The following is a 17,646-nucleotide window of genomic DNA, read 5'->3' on the forward strand; positions in this document are numbered from 1 at the left end:
TATCACTACCACAGTGTTGTGTAGAACACTGTTACTACCACAGTGTTGTGTAGAACAATATCACTACCACAGTGTTGTGTAGAACACTGTCACTACCACAGTGTTGTGTAGAACAATATCACTACCACAGTGTTATGTAGAACACTGTCACTACCACAGTGTCGTGTAGAACATTGTCACTACCACAGTATTATGTAGAACACTGTTACTACCACAGTGTTGTGTAGAACAATATCACTACCACAGTGTTGTGTAGAACACTGTCACTACCACAGTGTTGTGTAGAACAATATCACTACCACAGTGTTATGTAGAACACTGTCACTACCACAGTGTCGTGTAGAACATTGTCACTACCACAGTATTGTGTAGAACACTGTCACGACCACAGTGATGTGTAGAACACTGTCACTACCACAGTGTTGTGTAGAACACTGTCACTGCCACAGTGTTGTGTAGAACACTGTCACTACCACAGTGTTGTGTAGAACACTGTCACTACCGCAGTGTTGTGTAGAACACTGTCACGACCACAGTGATGTGTAGAACACTGTCACTACCACAGTGTTGTGTAGAACACTGTCAGTACCACAGTGTTGTGTAGAACACTGTCACTACTATAGTGTTGTGTAGAACACTGTCACTACCACAGTGTTGTGTAGAACACTGTCACTACCACAGTGATGTGTAGAACACTGTTGTATAGAACAATGTCACTACCACAGTGTTGTGTAGAACACTGTCACTACCACAGTGTTGTGTAGAACACTGTCACTACCACAGTGTTGTGTAGAACACTGTCACTACCACAGTGTTGTGTAGAACACTGTCACTACCACAGTGTTATGTAGAACACTGTTGTATAGAACAATGTCACTACCACAGTGCTGTGTAGAACACTGTTGTGTAGAACACTGTTGTGTAGAACAATGTCACTACCACAGTGTTGTGTAGAACACTGTCACTACCACAGTGTTGTGTAGAACACTGTCACTACCACAGTGTTGTGTAGAACACTGTTGTATAGAACAATGTCACTACCACAGTGCTGTGTAGAACACTGTTGTGTAGAACACTGTTGTGTAGAACAATGTCACTACCACAGTGTTGTGTAGAACACTGTTATCTAGAACACTGTTGTGTAGAACACTGTTGTGTAGAACACTGTTGTGTAGAACAATGTCACTACCACAGTGTTGTGTAGAACACTGTTATGTAGAACACTGTTGTGTAGAACACTGTTGTGTAGAACAATGTCACTACCACAGTGTTATGTAGAACACTGTCACTACCACTGTGTCATGTAGAACACTGTCACTACCACAGTGTTGTGTAGAACACTGTTGTGTAGAACAATGTCACTACCACAGTGTTATGTAGAACACTGTCACTACCACTGTGTTATGTAGAACACTGTCACTACCACAGTGTTATGTAGAACACTGTCACTACCACAGTGTTGTGTAGAACACTGTCACTACCACAGTGTTGTGTAGAACACTGTCACTACCACAGTGTTGTGTAGAACACTGTCACTACCACAGTGTTATGTATAACACTGTCACTACCACAGTGTTGTGTAGAACACTGTCACTACCACAGTGATGTGTAGAACACTGTCACTACCACAGTGTTGTGTAGAACACTGTCACTACCACAGTGTTGTGTAGAACACTGTCACTACCACAGTGTTGTGTAGAACACTGTCACTACTATAGTGTTGTGTAGAACACTGTCACTACCACAGTGTTGTGTAGAACACTGTCACTACCACGATGTGTAGAACACTGTCACTACCACAGTGTTGTTTAGAACACTGTCACTACCACAGTATTGTGTAGAACACTGTCACTACCACAGTATTGTGTAGAACACTGTCACTACCACGATGTGTAGAACACTGTCACTACCACGATGTATAGAACACTGTCACTACTACAGTGTTGTGTAGAACACCGTCAATACCACAGTGTTTTGTAGAACACTGTCACTACCACAGTGATGTGTAAAACAGTCACTCCCACAGTGTTGTGTAGAACACTGTCAATACCACAGTGTTGTGTAGAACACTGTCACTCCCACAGTGATGTGTAAAACACTGTCACTCCCACAGTGTTGTGTAGAACACTGTCACTCCCACAGTGATGTGTTAAACATTGTCACTCCCACAGTGTTGTGTAGAACTGTTTCAGTTCCAGAGAGAAGAGGTTGAAAACATCATCAAACAAACACGAAAGGACATGTCTAAGATGATAAAATTTCAGTCAATACGGAGCTACTCTAGGCGAAGAAATTGGTCAGTCAAATTTTTTTTCAAGACTGAAACAGTGCGGAACAGGATCCAGTAGCAGAAACCACGGCTAGAAGACACAGCAAATTACCAGAGGGTATACCTAGATGATGACAGAATGAGGACAGAACGACAGAAACCGAGAGAAAGGATACAAAGACGAAAGGGCAAGAGAGACAAGGCTAGGATCAGTAGGGGAGGAGATGCACACGCGACCACTCACAGTACCCTGCAACCAAACATGCTATCCCAAGACAAACCACACTCCACATTCACAGACCCTACCCCACCCTACACAGTAGTTTCCCATACCACCCTGCCAGGACTCCCACTTCCCCCAACCCCCGCAACCTCCCAATATACAGTGTTGGAAAAGAGGCTGAAGGTATGGTTTATCAATGCATATCGGATAATAAATAAGTGTAAGGAGTGGCACGAAAGAATCACAGAGGCATCACCATACATCATGGCACTCATGGAAACCAAGCTCACACTAATGTCATGAGATGTCTCTCCAACTGGATACCAAATCCCGAGGAAAGATAGAGGGAATAGAGGGGGTGGAGGAGTTGCACTGCTCATCAAAAACCAGTGGAGATTTGAGGAGTTGGAAGAAGGGGACAGAAGGGAAGCATGGGACTACATAGTAGGAACTCTTCAAACTGGGTTCCCAGGTGATGACTGCAGTGATGTATAACCCACCACAAAATAGCAGGAGGCCAAGACAAGAATATGATGAGAGCAACAGATCAATGGTTGATGCACTAGCTGAGGTGGCCACAAGGACCCACGTGGGCAGGGCAAAACTACTAATTGTGGGTGATTTTAATCACAAGGAAATTGAGTGGGAAAGCCTAGAGCCACACGGCGGATCAGAAACGTAGAGGGCTACGGTGAAGGAGGTGGTTATGGAAAACCTTATGCATCAACACATTAGGAATACTACCAGAGAGAGAGAAGAGAGACTGAACCAGTATGACTGGATCTCACATTCACCGTGAGTAGTTCAAACATTAAGGCCATCACATATGAAAGGCCACTTGGAGCTACTGATCACATGGTCCTGAGCTTCGAATACATAGTAGAGTTACAAGTGGAGAGGGAAGCAGAAAGAATAGGACGGGAGAAGCCAAACTACAAAAAAAGGGACTACACAGGCATGAGGAATTTCCAGCATGAGGTTCAGTGGGTATGAGAACTGGTGGGAAAAATCAGTAAATGAAATTATTGAATACATGACAATGTAATGCAAGGAGGCAGAGGAGAGGTTCGTAACCAAGGGCAAAAGAAATAATGGGAAGACCAAAACGAGCCCTTGGTTCACCCAAAGGTGTAGAGGGGCTAAAACTAAGCATGCTAGAGAATGGAAAAGATACAGAAGACTAAAAACCCAGGAAAATAAGGAGATTAGTCGAAGAGCCAGAAACGATAAGGAGGGAGGCCCAGCAACAGTATGAAAATGACATAACATCAAAAGTCAAGTCTGACTCGAAGCTGTTGTATTGCAACATAAGGAGGAAAACAGCAGTCAAGGTCCAAGTAATCATGCTGAGGAAGGAAGGAGGGGAGATCTCAAGAAACGTCCGAGAAGTATGTGAAGAGCTCAACTTGAGATTCATGGAAGTATTTTTAGTGCTAACTGAAAAGACTCCAGAGAGCCAGAATGGTAGGGTACACTAACAACTGCTGGACACAATATACACAATCAAGGAGGTGAAGAGGCTGCTGAGTGAACTTGATTCCTCAAAGGATGTGGGACCGGACACATCTCCATGGGTTCTGAGAGAGGGAGCAGAGGCCCTGTGTGTGCCACTAACAGCAATCTTCAAAACATCTATCGAAACAGTGTGACTACCTGAGGTGTGGACGACAACAAATGTAGGCACAATTTTTAAGAAAAGAGACAGGCATGCAGCATTAAACTACTGACCAGTGTCACTGACATGTATAGTAAGCAAAGTTATGGAGAAGATTATCAGGAGAGTGGTGGAGCACCTAGCAAGGAATGAGATTATCAACAACAACCAGCACGGATTCAAGGAAAAGAAATCCTGGGTCATAAACCTACTGGAGATTTACGACATGGTGAAGGAAGTAAGACAAGAGAGAGAGAGAGGGGTGGGTAGCTTGCATTTTCTTGGGCTGTAATAAGGCTTTCGACACAGTTCTACACAAGAAATTAATGAAAAGTTGGAGGATTAGGCAGGTATAACAGGAAAGGCACTGCCAGTAATTACAGAATATCTCACAGATAGGCAACAACGAGTCACGATACGTGAAGAGGTGTCAGAGTGGGTGCTTGTGACGAGCGGAGCTCCACAAGGGTCAGTCATAGCACTGGTGCTGTTTCTGCTATATGTGAATGATATGACTGAAGGGATAGATTCAGAAGTGTCCATGTTTGCAGACGATGTGAAGCTAATGAGAAGAAGTAAATCAGATGAGGATCAGGTAGGACTACAAAGGAATCTGGACAGTCTTCAAGCCTGGTCCAGAAACTGGCTCCTGGAGTTTACCCCACGAAATGCAAAGTCATGAAGACTGGGGAAAGGGAAAGATGATCGCATAAAGAGTACAGGCTAAGGGGCCAAACCTCATTCAAGGAAAAGGACCTTGGAATGAGTATAATACCGAGCACATCTCCCGAGTCGCACATCACCAAATATCTGCTGCAGCATATGGGCGCCTGGCAAACCTCTGAATAGCGTTTCGTCACTTCAGTAAGGAATCGTTCAAGACTCTGTACGTCAGGCCCATATTTTAATATGCAGCACCAGTTTGGAACCTACACCTGGTCAAGCATATCAAGAAATTAGAGAAAGTGTAAAGGTTTGCGACAGGATTAGTCCCGGAGCTAAAAGATATGTCCTACGAGGAGAGGCTAAGGGAAATCGACCTGATGACACTGGAGGTCGGTAGGGATACGGGAGACATGATAACGACATAAAATACTGAGAGGAATTGACAAGGTGGATAGGGACGGGATACTTCAGAAGCAGGGAGAGAGAGGACCTAGTAGTGATATATATATATATATATATATATATATATATATATATATATATATATATATATATATATATATATATATATATATATATATATATATATATATATAAATATATATATATATATAATGTTTATATATATATATATATGTTTATATATATGTGTTTATATATATGTTTATATATATATATATATATATATATATGTTTATATATATATGTCGTGCCGAATATGTAAAACTGGTCAATTAGCAAGAACTCATTTAAAATTAAGTCGTTTCTAAAATTTTCTCTTATACGTTTAAAGATATATTTTTTTCATTAATGTTAATGCAAAAATTTTTAATTTTGCACCAAAAGAGTCTTAGAAAACTTACCTAACCTTATTATAACAAGAGCAATTTATTTTAGCCTAACCCAACTAAATATATTTTAGATTTGTTTACAATAATTTAATACTAAACAAACACAGTGAAATATATTTTTTTCGTTAGGTTCAGAATGATTTTGGCGAAATTATTGCATACACAAATTTTCACTTGTCATATATGGCAAGATGAACGTTGCTATTTAAGCCAAGATATATATGCAATAAGATCACAGTAAACAGGTGATTTCAGAATATGCAAAACAACCACTGTGAAAGAATAGAGAAGTTCCAAGTGCTTTCGTGACTACTCACATTATCAAGGAACAATGAAAGTAAAGCATCAAAGGAAGGTATATAAAGGGGTAGCCCACACCTCACTATCAGATCCCACAACACCGAAACACCTGACGCGAGACCGCAGGCCCGCTGGCCGAACTAGACAGGTCCTTCTTACAACCCACCAACAAACTATTCTACCCAAGAAATAAGAAATTTAAAAAAATATTTCTTGGGTAGAATAGTCTGTTGGTGGGTTGTAAGAAGGACCTGTCTAGTTCGGCCGGCGGGCCTGCGGTCTCGCGTCAGGTGTTTCGGTGTTGTGGGATCTGATAGGGAGGTGTGGGCTACCCCTTTATATACCTTCCTTTGATGCTCTACTTTCATTGTTCCTTGATAATGTGAGTAGTCACGAAAACGCTTAGAACTTTTCTATTCTTTCAAAGTTGTTGTTTTGCATATATATATATATATATATATATATATATATATATATATATATATATATATATATATATATATATATATATATATATATATATATATATATATATATATATATATATATAATAGCATTGAAATCACGAAACAAGAGATTTTAAATCATTTACCAAACTGCGGCAGGCCACGATTCGACTCCACGAACACTGCCTCAGAGGTAAGGTAACACGTATGTTGTGTTGTCTCTTAGAGGCGGGACAATGTTCGTGGGGTCGAATCCTGGCCTGCCGCAGTTTGGTAAATGATAAATATATATATGAAGTACCACCTCTTTAACTGGACTGGGGCCCTCATCCTCAGAGAAGACAACATACGTACATTAGAGAAAACTCAATGTTCTTCCCGGAGCTGTTTGAATATTTTCTTCTCCTGCCACACCCTATATTTCACATCCTATGTGAAATTTTATTAGTAGACAGAATACGTTGACAGAAAACACAAACATGAGTACATTGGTACAATATATCAAAGATTATGAATCTTCAGCTCCTACGAAGCCGGACGCGAGCTCAGTATGCAGTAAGCATTTTACCTCTGTATGGCCACGTTAAGGCGCTGGGACATGAAAGTGGCTGCCCTTGGGCCCCTGGTGGTGTCGATGAGTCTGGAACCCAGTTGTTTAAAGAAACGTGTGGCATTTTTTCCCCATGATTCCAAGGTCTCTGATCCCACTGGGACAAATTGATACTGTTGGGTTATGTCCCTGTACTTGCTGATCTTGTACTCCTCCCTGTGGTCAGCAGCTCCTCCCTGTCGCCTGACACTGTAATGGATATAGGTGTCAGCCAGTGTCGACACACAGGTATAGTCCCATGCTAAGAGCTTGTCATTCTTCCAAAAATAAATGGTGATCCTGTCAGGGCGGTTTGCTGGGTTGCGGGTATTATTGGCTGCTAGTGATCGGGGCTCTCTATCGGCTGGGCAGCCAGCTGTAGCAAGGGTTCTCTTAATGATGTCGTTGACTTCATTGTGTCTTGCATACTAGCATACAGTTAAGACCATGTAGACCATATAGGTCGGCTTGCGCATCTCCGCAAATACACGTATATTCCGTGTGAATTGGGGCAGCAAGGCACAGAGCCACTGCAATGCGGGTCGAGGTGTGTTCCCCTTGCCGAAATGGGAACTGTTTGGAGGAAGTCTCTGGAGTGAGGTGCACTCACAGCTTTGAGACGGGCAGTTTCACTGTCTGATGTTACACACCTAAGCATGTTGGCAAGCACCTTTTCAGCGATGGGGCCATCCCAACTTGTCTGTTTGTAAGCCAGTGCTGCTCTAGGTTTTGGTGATGGAGCAGCAAGAGTTTCCCATTCAGTGATGGTATTGGCGTAGCTAGGGTCCTGCATTCCTGCTGAGTCACTGAGGTTGTCCGGAAGAATTTGTTTTAATAACTCATTTGATGCTATGGAAGAGGATAGGAAAGCTGGTAGGACATTCTGGGAGGATTTGCGTATTCCCAGCCCCCCAAGCCTGACTAGAAGTGAGGCTTGTAACCACTGTCTATCTTCGCTGGAAAGATTCAATACACTCTCTAGCTTGGTCTCAAGGAAAGAGTCATATTCCTTGAGTTTAGAACTGCTGAAGGCTGGGGATCATCTCAGGAAGTAGATAAGTTTTGGGATTGACAGGCACCTGGTGAGTAGGTAGAAGGTACTATGTGTATCGATGTCTTTCATCCTTCCTTCCATCGTCCTGAGGTCTGAGACTTTTTTCTAGGATCAGATCGATGGCACTGGGCCCAAGAGAAGTACCAAAGAGAGTGCTGTTGGCTGGATCAATGGCTCGTGCTCCTGGTAAAACAGCACTAATATTCTGGATCATCTGTCGACTGGTAGAAACTATTTCACATTTGGTGGGGTTTAAAGATAGGCCCAGGCTCTCTCCCATGTCTTTAATTTTTCTGATGTCTTCTAGGAGAGATTCTGTAGTGCCAGCTAGGGTACCATCATCCAGGAACCAGATATTGAGCTCACTGGAGAGCGCTTCTGTGACTTCCTTGATGACCAGACAGAATAGAAAGGCGGCGAGAGGGTCCCCCTGTTGCACACCCTCACACGAGTCAATTTCATGATCCCCAAACAATAGCTTAGAAGTTACACTATAACACGATTCAATGAAGGGATAGAGGGAAGGAAAGTGTCTAGAAACTGCTTGGAGAACAGCATCCCTACTGACTGAAAGCGTTGGCTGTGTGGGCAGTTGCTTCACAGTCTTGTTGAACATCATAACCGAGCTGAGTTGGTTTCAACATTGCGTGCAGCCTCTGACTCACCATTCTTATATATATATATATATATATATATATATATATATATATATATATATATATATATATATATATATATATATATATATGTATATATATATATATATATATATATATATATATATATATATATATATATATATATATATATATATATATATATATATATATATATATATAGATGGGGTCCACCCCTGGTGTAAATTGTGGGACCCATAACCTCGGAGAATTGGATAAAAAGGCTTCAGGGAAGAGTATTTGAATTTCTTCCTGAAGCCGTTTGAATATTCCACTTCCCCTACCACCCCATCTTTTCATTCTTTTTTACCAATAGGTATATTTCATTATATAATATGGTACAAAAGATTTAAGAGATACATTATTGATATAAAGATGGCATATACAGTACATGAGATGTGGGAGATACATGTCTAGTACACATTGTTTAGTGTTTGTCACTCATTATAATGCGAAAATCTCATCCAGCTCCACAGGGCTGGGGTGCGTGCCCAAAATACAGCAGGCATTACCCCTCTGAACAGCAGTGCTGAGCCGCTGGAACAGAAAACTAGCTGCCCTGGGATCCCTAGTTACCCTGATAAATCTTTTGCCTAGCTCCTTAAGGAACTTAAATGCTCTCTTTTTCCCATGAGCCAAGGGTCTCAGAGCCTATGGGAATAAACATATAATGATGGGCAAGATCTCCGCATTTTCTAGATTTTTGGGACTCCGTGAAGCTGGCGGCTACCCCTCCTTCCTCCCTGGTGTACTGGAGATAGGTATCAGCCAAGATAAATGCGCATGTGTAGTCCCACATCACCTGCTTGCCGTCTGTCCAGTCTTGAAGGGTGATACTGGACGCTTTTGGCTGCCATCAGATCTACATAGTTGGAGTGGCTCCCTTACTGCTGGGCATCCGGCTGTTGTGAGGCTCCTCTTGATAATGTTATTAGCCTCATGTCTTGCAATCTTTTCCTCGTATTTACGGCACACAAAACCATGGTACCCGAATCGCTCTGCTGCTTCACTGCCACAAATACACCTGTGTTCGGTGAGAATAGAGGCGGCAAGTCGAAGGGCAACACCGACGCGGATGGTCTGTGGGTCGAGGTGTGTGCCAAGGCTGGAGTTGGGAACAGCCAACAGAAAGTCCCCTGCACGAGGAGCTCTCACTGCTGCAAGGCGGGCTCTATCCTTCCCCGACACACATTGAAGCATTTTTGAGGCCATCCCAGTGCGACTGTTTGTAGTTGTTGAGGGTAGCAGGTCTGGTTTCAGAGCCCGTTAGATTATCCCAGATCATGGCTCCGTCAATGAACTTCTGGTCCTGGACTCCAATCTTGTCCCTAAGATGTTCAGGGAGAATCGTTGGTACAAGCCCTCTGGATGCAATGCACGAGGGCAGAAAAGCAGGTAGTGGAATCTGTGATGACTTGCGGACACCAATGCCTCCTAGTCTGACTGAAAGTGTAGCTTGGTTCCACTGTCCGTCTTCTAGAGTAAGGTTAAGCACTTTTGTAAAAATCTGCCTCAGGATACTGTCATATTCGTGCAGTATAGGGTTATCATATGAAGGTGCACATCTTAGGAAATATGTCAACCTGGGCAAACTCAAGTACTCTGTGAGAAGATACAAGGCGTAATGGGTGTCAAGATTGCCTATTCGTTATTCCATTCTCCTCAACTCTTCCAGTTTCTTCCCGAGAATTGTGTCAATGGCATCACTTCCCAGAGGTGCTCCAAGCAAGACGCTATTTGTGGGGGCAATGACTGATGCTCCTGGTAGGTTTGATCTCACTGCATTTATCACTTGTTGAATAACTGAGATGATTTCACATTTGGATTATTCAGGATGAGACCCATTTCCTGTCTCCGTGTCATCACCTGTGTAAGATCATCTAGAAGGGACTTCTTTGTACCTGCTAGTGTGCCATCATCTGGGAACCAGATGTTTAGCTCACTGGTCAGCCTGACTGTGATTTCCCTAACTGCTATACAGAAGAGAGATGGTGCGAGAGGAACCCTTTGCTGGACACCCTCTGATGATGCGATTTCATGCTCTCCAAACAGGAGCATTGATTCTTTGCTATATCCAAATGAAACAAAAAGGAAGAGACCAGGGAAATGTTCTTATACAACTGCTAATACCACATCTCTTTTCAGGAGATTAAATGCATTCTTGAAATCTAAGTTACGACTGCATGGTCCTCAGGCAGATTGTTGATATACGCCCTTGATGCATGAACCGCTGCTTCACTTCCTTGAGAGACCCCAAAGCCAAGCTGGTTTGGCTGAAGATTATATATATATATACAGTGGAACCTCAAATATCGAACTTTCTTTGGTCCAGAAGGCTGTTTGAGTGCCTTTACCGAATGAATTTATTTCCATGAGGAATAATGTAGTTGTGTAATAATGGTATATAATACCGACAAGATGAAATTAAGACACATGTGCAGTAGAGATACCCAGATGTTGCACATGTGTCTTAATTTCAGGAATAATGTAAATTAGGTTAGTCCATTTCAGACCCTCAAAAATACACTTATAAAAGCACTTACAAAAATACACTTACATAATTGGTTGTGTTGGGAGCAGTTCGATTTTTGAGGTTCCACTGTATATATATATATATATATATATATATATATATATATATATATATATATATATATATATATATATATATATATATATATATATATATATATATATATATATATATATATATATATATATGTCGTGCCGAATAGGCAGAACTTGCGATCTTGGCTTAAATAGCAACGTTCATCTTGCCATATAGGACAAGCGAAAATTTGTGTATGCAATAATCTCACCAAAATCATTCTGAACCTAACGAAAAAAATATATTTCACTGTGTTTGTTTAGTATTAAATTATTGTAAACAAATCTAAAATATATTTAGTTGGGTTAGGCTAAAATAAATTGCGCTTGTTATAATAAGGTTAGGTAAGTTTTCTAAGTTCTTTTTGGTGCAAAATTATGAATTTTTACATCAACATATATATATATATATATATATATATATATATATATATATATATATATATATATATATATACGACATATATATATATATATATATATATATATATATATATATATATATATATATATATATATATGTATATATATATATGTCGTGCCGAATATGTAAAACTGGTCAATTAGCAAGAACTCATTTAAAATTAAGTCCTTTCTAAAATTTTCTCTTATACGCTTAAAGATATATTTTTTTCAATAAAGTTGATGTAAAAACTTATAATTTTGCACCAAAAGGAATTCAGAAAACTTACCTAACCTTATTTTAACAAGTGCAATTTATTTTAGCCTAACCCAACTAAATATATTTTAGATTTGTTTACAATAATTTAATACTAAACAAACACAGTGAAATATATTTTTTTCGTTAGGTTCAGAATGATTTTGGCGAAATTATTGCATACACAAATTTTCACTTGTCCTATATGGCAAGATGAGCGTTGCTATTTAAGCCAAGATCGCAAGTTCTGCCTATTCGGCACGACATATATATATATATATATATATATATATATATATATATATATATATATATATATATATATATATATATATATATATATATATATATATATATATATATATATACATGCAATAAGATCACAGTAAACCGGTGATTTCAGAATATGCAAAAACCACTCTGAGAGAATAATGAAATTCCAAGCGCTTTCGTGACTACTCCCATTAACAAGGAACAATAAAAGTGATGCATCAAAGGAAGGCATTTAAAGGGTCTAGACTACACCTCACCATCGCATCCCACAACAAAGCAACACCTGATGCACGACTCATAAGAAACAGAACACTGCAGCAGGCCCGCAGTGTTCTCCTTCTTATGGGTCGCGCATCAGGTGTTGCTTTGTTGTGGGATGTGATGGTGAGTTGTGGTCTAGACCCTTTATATGCCTTCCTTTGATGCATTACTTTTATTGTTCCTTGATAATGAGAGGAGTAGTCACGAAAGCGCTTGGAATTTCATTATTCTTTCAGAGTGGTTGTTTTGCATATATACATACATATATATATATATATATATATATATATATATATATATATATATATATATATATATATATATATAAACCTGAAAGTTTGGAAGTTAGAAATCAGTCATGAGTAATAGTAGGGAGAGAGACACGCAATATAATCTGTAAACATGGGTGGAACTGCAGACACAAGACCAAGTCAATACCAGCTAGTTAATTGTGCACCCGCAGCTAAACATGTGAGCGTAGCGGTGAAGGACAACAAAGGTCACACTGGACCTCCAACACTGCGATGGGGCTATAGTTACAACTGTATGATATCCCAAATATATATATATATATATATATATATATATATATATATATATATATATATATATATATATATATATATATATATATATATATATATATATATATATATATATATATATATATATATATATATATATATAAGTGTAAACAATCCTGCACGGATTGTTTACACATACGTAGTAAAGTTTAGATTTTGGAACAGGTTATCAAACTGTGTTCTAATAACAATCTATTCGTCTAACAACACACTTGTCAATTAATATGAATAAGCTGAACTGCGAAAGGTAGTTTTAGTCAAGTGTCTGGCAAATATTTTTATTTTCTTCTGATCTACTGATTAGGTTACTTTTACCAGTATATATATATATATATATATATACATATATATATATATATATATATATATATATATATATATATATATATATATATATATATATATATATATATATATATATATATATATATATATATATATATATATGTGTGTGTGTGTGTGCGTGTGTGTATGTCGTGCCGAATATGTAAAACTGGTCAATTAGCAAGAACTCATTTAAAATTAAGTCCTTTCTGAAATTTTCTTTTATACGTTTAAAGATATATTTTTTTCATTAACGTTAATGTAAAAAAATTTAATTTTGCAACAAAAGAATCTTAGAAAACTTACCTAACCTTATTATAACAAGTGTAATTTATTTTAGCCTAACCCAACTAAATATATTTTAAATATGTTTACAGTAATTTAGTACTAAACGAACACAATCAAATATATTTTTTTCGTTAGGTTCAGAATGATTTTGGCGGAATTATTGCATACACAAATTTTCACTTGTCCTATATGGCAAGATGCGCGTTGCTATTTAAGCCAAGATCGCAAGTTCTGCCTAGTCGGCACGACATATATATATATATATATATATATATATATATATATATATATATATATATATATATATATATATATATATATATATATATATATATATATATGTATATATATATATATATATATATATATATATATATATATATATATATATATATATATATATATATATATATATATATATATATATATATATATATATATATATATATATATATATATATATATATATATATACACCACACGCACTCATGAACATACTTGACACTTGCCATTTGGATAAATATTGGATCTAATAATCTCTCCTTGCACTTTAATTCATTTTCAGTTACTTGAAATTGTTCTTTTTTCGTAAGAGTTTTAGGAACATGTTACGATCAGCAAAAACTGTATTCAGCGTTTTCTTTATTTGAGTGAAGCAGGTGGAGACGCAGCCAGGATATTCCTGCTAGCGAGGACTGGTTCAATACCTGCACGTTAACAATATTGATACCATTGTTACCTACCTTTCACCAACTACATTTTATTTTCTTTCACATTGTTTCACTCGTTTCATGTTCTGAATTGTTCAAGAAATAACAGTTAAGTACTAAATTCTTTACTTACAAAGCTGGCGACGAAGAGTGTGTGCTCCCACCGGAGTGGTGTATATGACTAACTCAACTGCAAAAAGAATGTCGCTCCCCACTCCTGTCCCCCCTTTCTTGCTACGCTCAGGTAAAGGTGCTACTTTGCAAATTATATGTACGTTTTCTTCACTGTATTCATGGGTAGATGAGTTAGACACATGTGCATTCCTAGGTATCTTCATTGATTAAATGTTCTGCCTGTGATGCAGGTATTATTATTCGCATGACGGATGACCTGCGATCCTGGAGACAGTGGAGCATATATAACACGCCCAACTTACACTGGTACGCCCAGTTCACGTGTGACCTCTACTCCGAACTACTACAGTCACGCAGAGATCGGCAACCTACGGCCCGCGGGCCGGATCCAGCCAACGGAGCCATAGCTCAAATGATGTTAAATATATGTCAAAGTTTAGTATGTATTTTTATTGTCTCTATTTATTAACTATGGCGATAGGTGTGGCAAGCCATCTGCTCTCAGACGTGGGCTCTGGCACCTAGGTAGAACAAGGTTACCGACCCCTGTACAGTAACTACACTTTACTACCTGTTATGTATGTTTCTGGGAACATGATTTACTTTTAGTTTAGACTGATTATCTTCCACCAAAGCTGTGAAACTGACTGCTTCATACTGCTTCCTAACTTCGTCTACCGTATCTAGAATTTGTTTCATCAGGGATGAGAGATTAATTACCCCAAACTACCTCTCTGTTTCGTCTGTTATCTCCAGAATTGTGATTCATCACTATATTCGACTGAAGAAGCCTGGCGAACATTATGAACTTTTCATACACACACACACACACACACACACACACACACACACACACACACACACACACACACACACACACACACACACACACACACACACACACACACACACAAAGGCGGTGGGACCGGACATCTCTCCGTGGGTCCTTAGAGAGGAAGCAGACACTGTGTGTGCCACTAACCACAATCTTCAACACATCCCTTGAAACTGGGCAAATACCTGAGGTATGGAAGATGGCAAATGCAGTCCCCATCTTTAAGAAAGGAGACAGAAATGAAGCACTAAACTATATACCAGTGTCACTGACTTGTATAATATGCATAGTCATGGAGAAGATTATTAGGAGGAGAATGGTGGAGCACCTGGACCGGAACAAGGTTATAAATGACAGCCAGCACGGATTCATGGAAGACAAGTCACGAACCTACAAGAGTTTTATGACAAGGTAACCGAGGTAAGAAATGAGAGGGAGGAGTGGATTGATTGCATTTTCATGGACTGCAAGAAGGCCTTCGACACAGTTCCTCACAAGAGATTAGTACAGAAGCTAGAGGATCAGGCACATGTAACAGGAAGGGCACTGCAATGGATCAGAGAATACCTAACAGGGAGGCAACAGCGGGTTATGGTCCGTGATGAGGTATCACAGTGGGCGCATGAGAAGAGCGGGGTCCCACAGGGGTTAGTCCTGGAACCAGTGCTATTCTTGTTATATGTGAACGACATGATGGAAGAGATAGACTCAGAAGTGTCCCTGTTTGCAGATAATGTGAAGTTAATGAGGAAAATTAAGTCAGATGTGGACCAGACAAGTCTACAAAGAGACCTGGACAGGTTGGACGCGGGGTCTAGCAACTGGCTCCTAGAATTTAACCCTGCCAAATGCAAAGTCATGAAGATCGGAGATGGGCAAAACAGACCGCAGACAGAGTATAGGCTAGGCGGCCAAAGACTGCAAACCTCATAATACGTCGCCAGAAGCACACATTAACCAGATAACTGCTGCGGCATATGGGCGCCTGGCAAACCTGAGAATAGCGATCCGGTACCTCAGTAAGGAATCGTTCAAGGCTTTATACGCTGTGTACGTCAGGCCCATACTAGAGTATGCAGCACCAGTTTGGAACCCACACCTGGTCAAGCACGTTAAGAAATTAGAGAAAGTGCAATGGCTTGCAACAAGGCTGGTTCCAGGGCTAAGGAGAATGTCCTACGAAGAGAGAGTAAGGGAAATCGGTCTGACGACACTGGAGGACAGGAGAGTCAGAGGAGACATGATAACGACATACAAAATACTGCGTGGAATAGACAAGGTGGACAGAGACAGGATGTTCCAGAGATGGGACACAGAAACAAGGGGTCACAATTGAAAGCTGAAGACTCAGCTGAGTCAAAGTGATGTTAGGAGGTATTTCTTGAGCCATAGAGTTGTTAGGAAGTGGAATAGTCTGGCAAGTGATGTAGTGGAGGCAGGAACCATACATGGTTTTAAGATGAGGTATGATAAAGCTCATGGAGCAGGGAGAGGGAGGACCCAGTAGCGTTTAGTGAAGAGGCGGAGCCAGGAGCTGAGTATCGACCCCTGCAACCACAATTAGGTGAATACAATTAAGTGCGTACAATTAGGTGAGTACAATCAGGTGAGTACACACAGACAGACACACACACACACACACACTCACACTCACACTCACACTCACACATATACACATACACACACACACACACACACACACACACACACACACACACACACACACACACACACACTCCTGCAACCACAATTAGGTGAGTACACACACACAAGACTAGTCCCGGAGCTGAGGGGTATGTCCTACGAGGAGAGGTTAAGGGAAATCGACCTAACAACACTGGAAGACAGGAGAGATAGGTGTGATATGATAACGACATATAAAATACTGAGAGGAATCGACAAGTTGGACAGAGATAGGATGTTCCAGAGATGGGACACAATTGGAAGTTGAAGACTCAGATGAATCACAGGGATGTTAGGAAGTATTTCTTCAGTCTCAGAGTTGTCAGGAAGTGGAATAGCCAGGGAAGTGATGTAGTGGAGGCATGATAAAGGTATGATAAAGCTCATGGAGCATGAAGAGTGACCTAGTATCGACCAGTGAAAAGGCGGGGCCAGGAGCTGTGACTCGACCTCTGCAACCACAACTAGGTGAGTACGCGCGCACACACACACACACACCCATATATATATATATATATATATATACATATATATATATATATATATATATATATATATA

General features: G+C 39.7%; 1 protein-coding gene across 1 annotated transcript in view; it reads right to left on the minus strand.

Moving 5' to 3' along the window:
• The window catches only part of LOC128686736 (uncharacterized), a 74,039-nt gene extending 59,437 nt beyond the window's left edge, over positions 1-14,602 (minus strand). The window contains exon 1 of the mRNA XM_053773763.2: positions 14,568-14,602. The gene's annotated coding sequence lies outside the window, so the exon portion shown is untranslated. The remainder of the gene's footprint in view (positions 1-14,567) is intronic.
• Positions 14,603-17,646: the final 3,044 nt, after the last annotated feature.

Source organism: Cherax quadricarinatus, chromosome 7, assembly GCF_038502225.1.
Source record: "Cherax quadricarinatus isolate ZL_2023a chromosome 7, ASM3850222v1, whole genome shotgun sequence".
Classification (NCBI taxonomy): Eukaryota; Metazoa; Arthropoda; class Malacostraca; order Decapoda; family Parastacidae; genus Cherax; species Cherax quadricarinatus.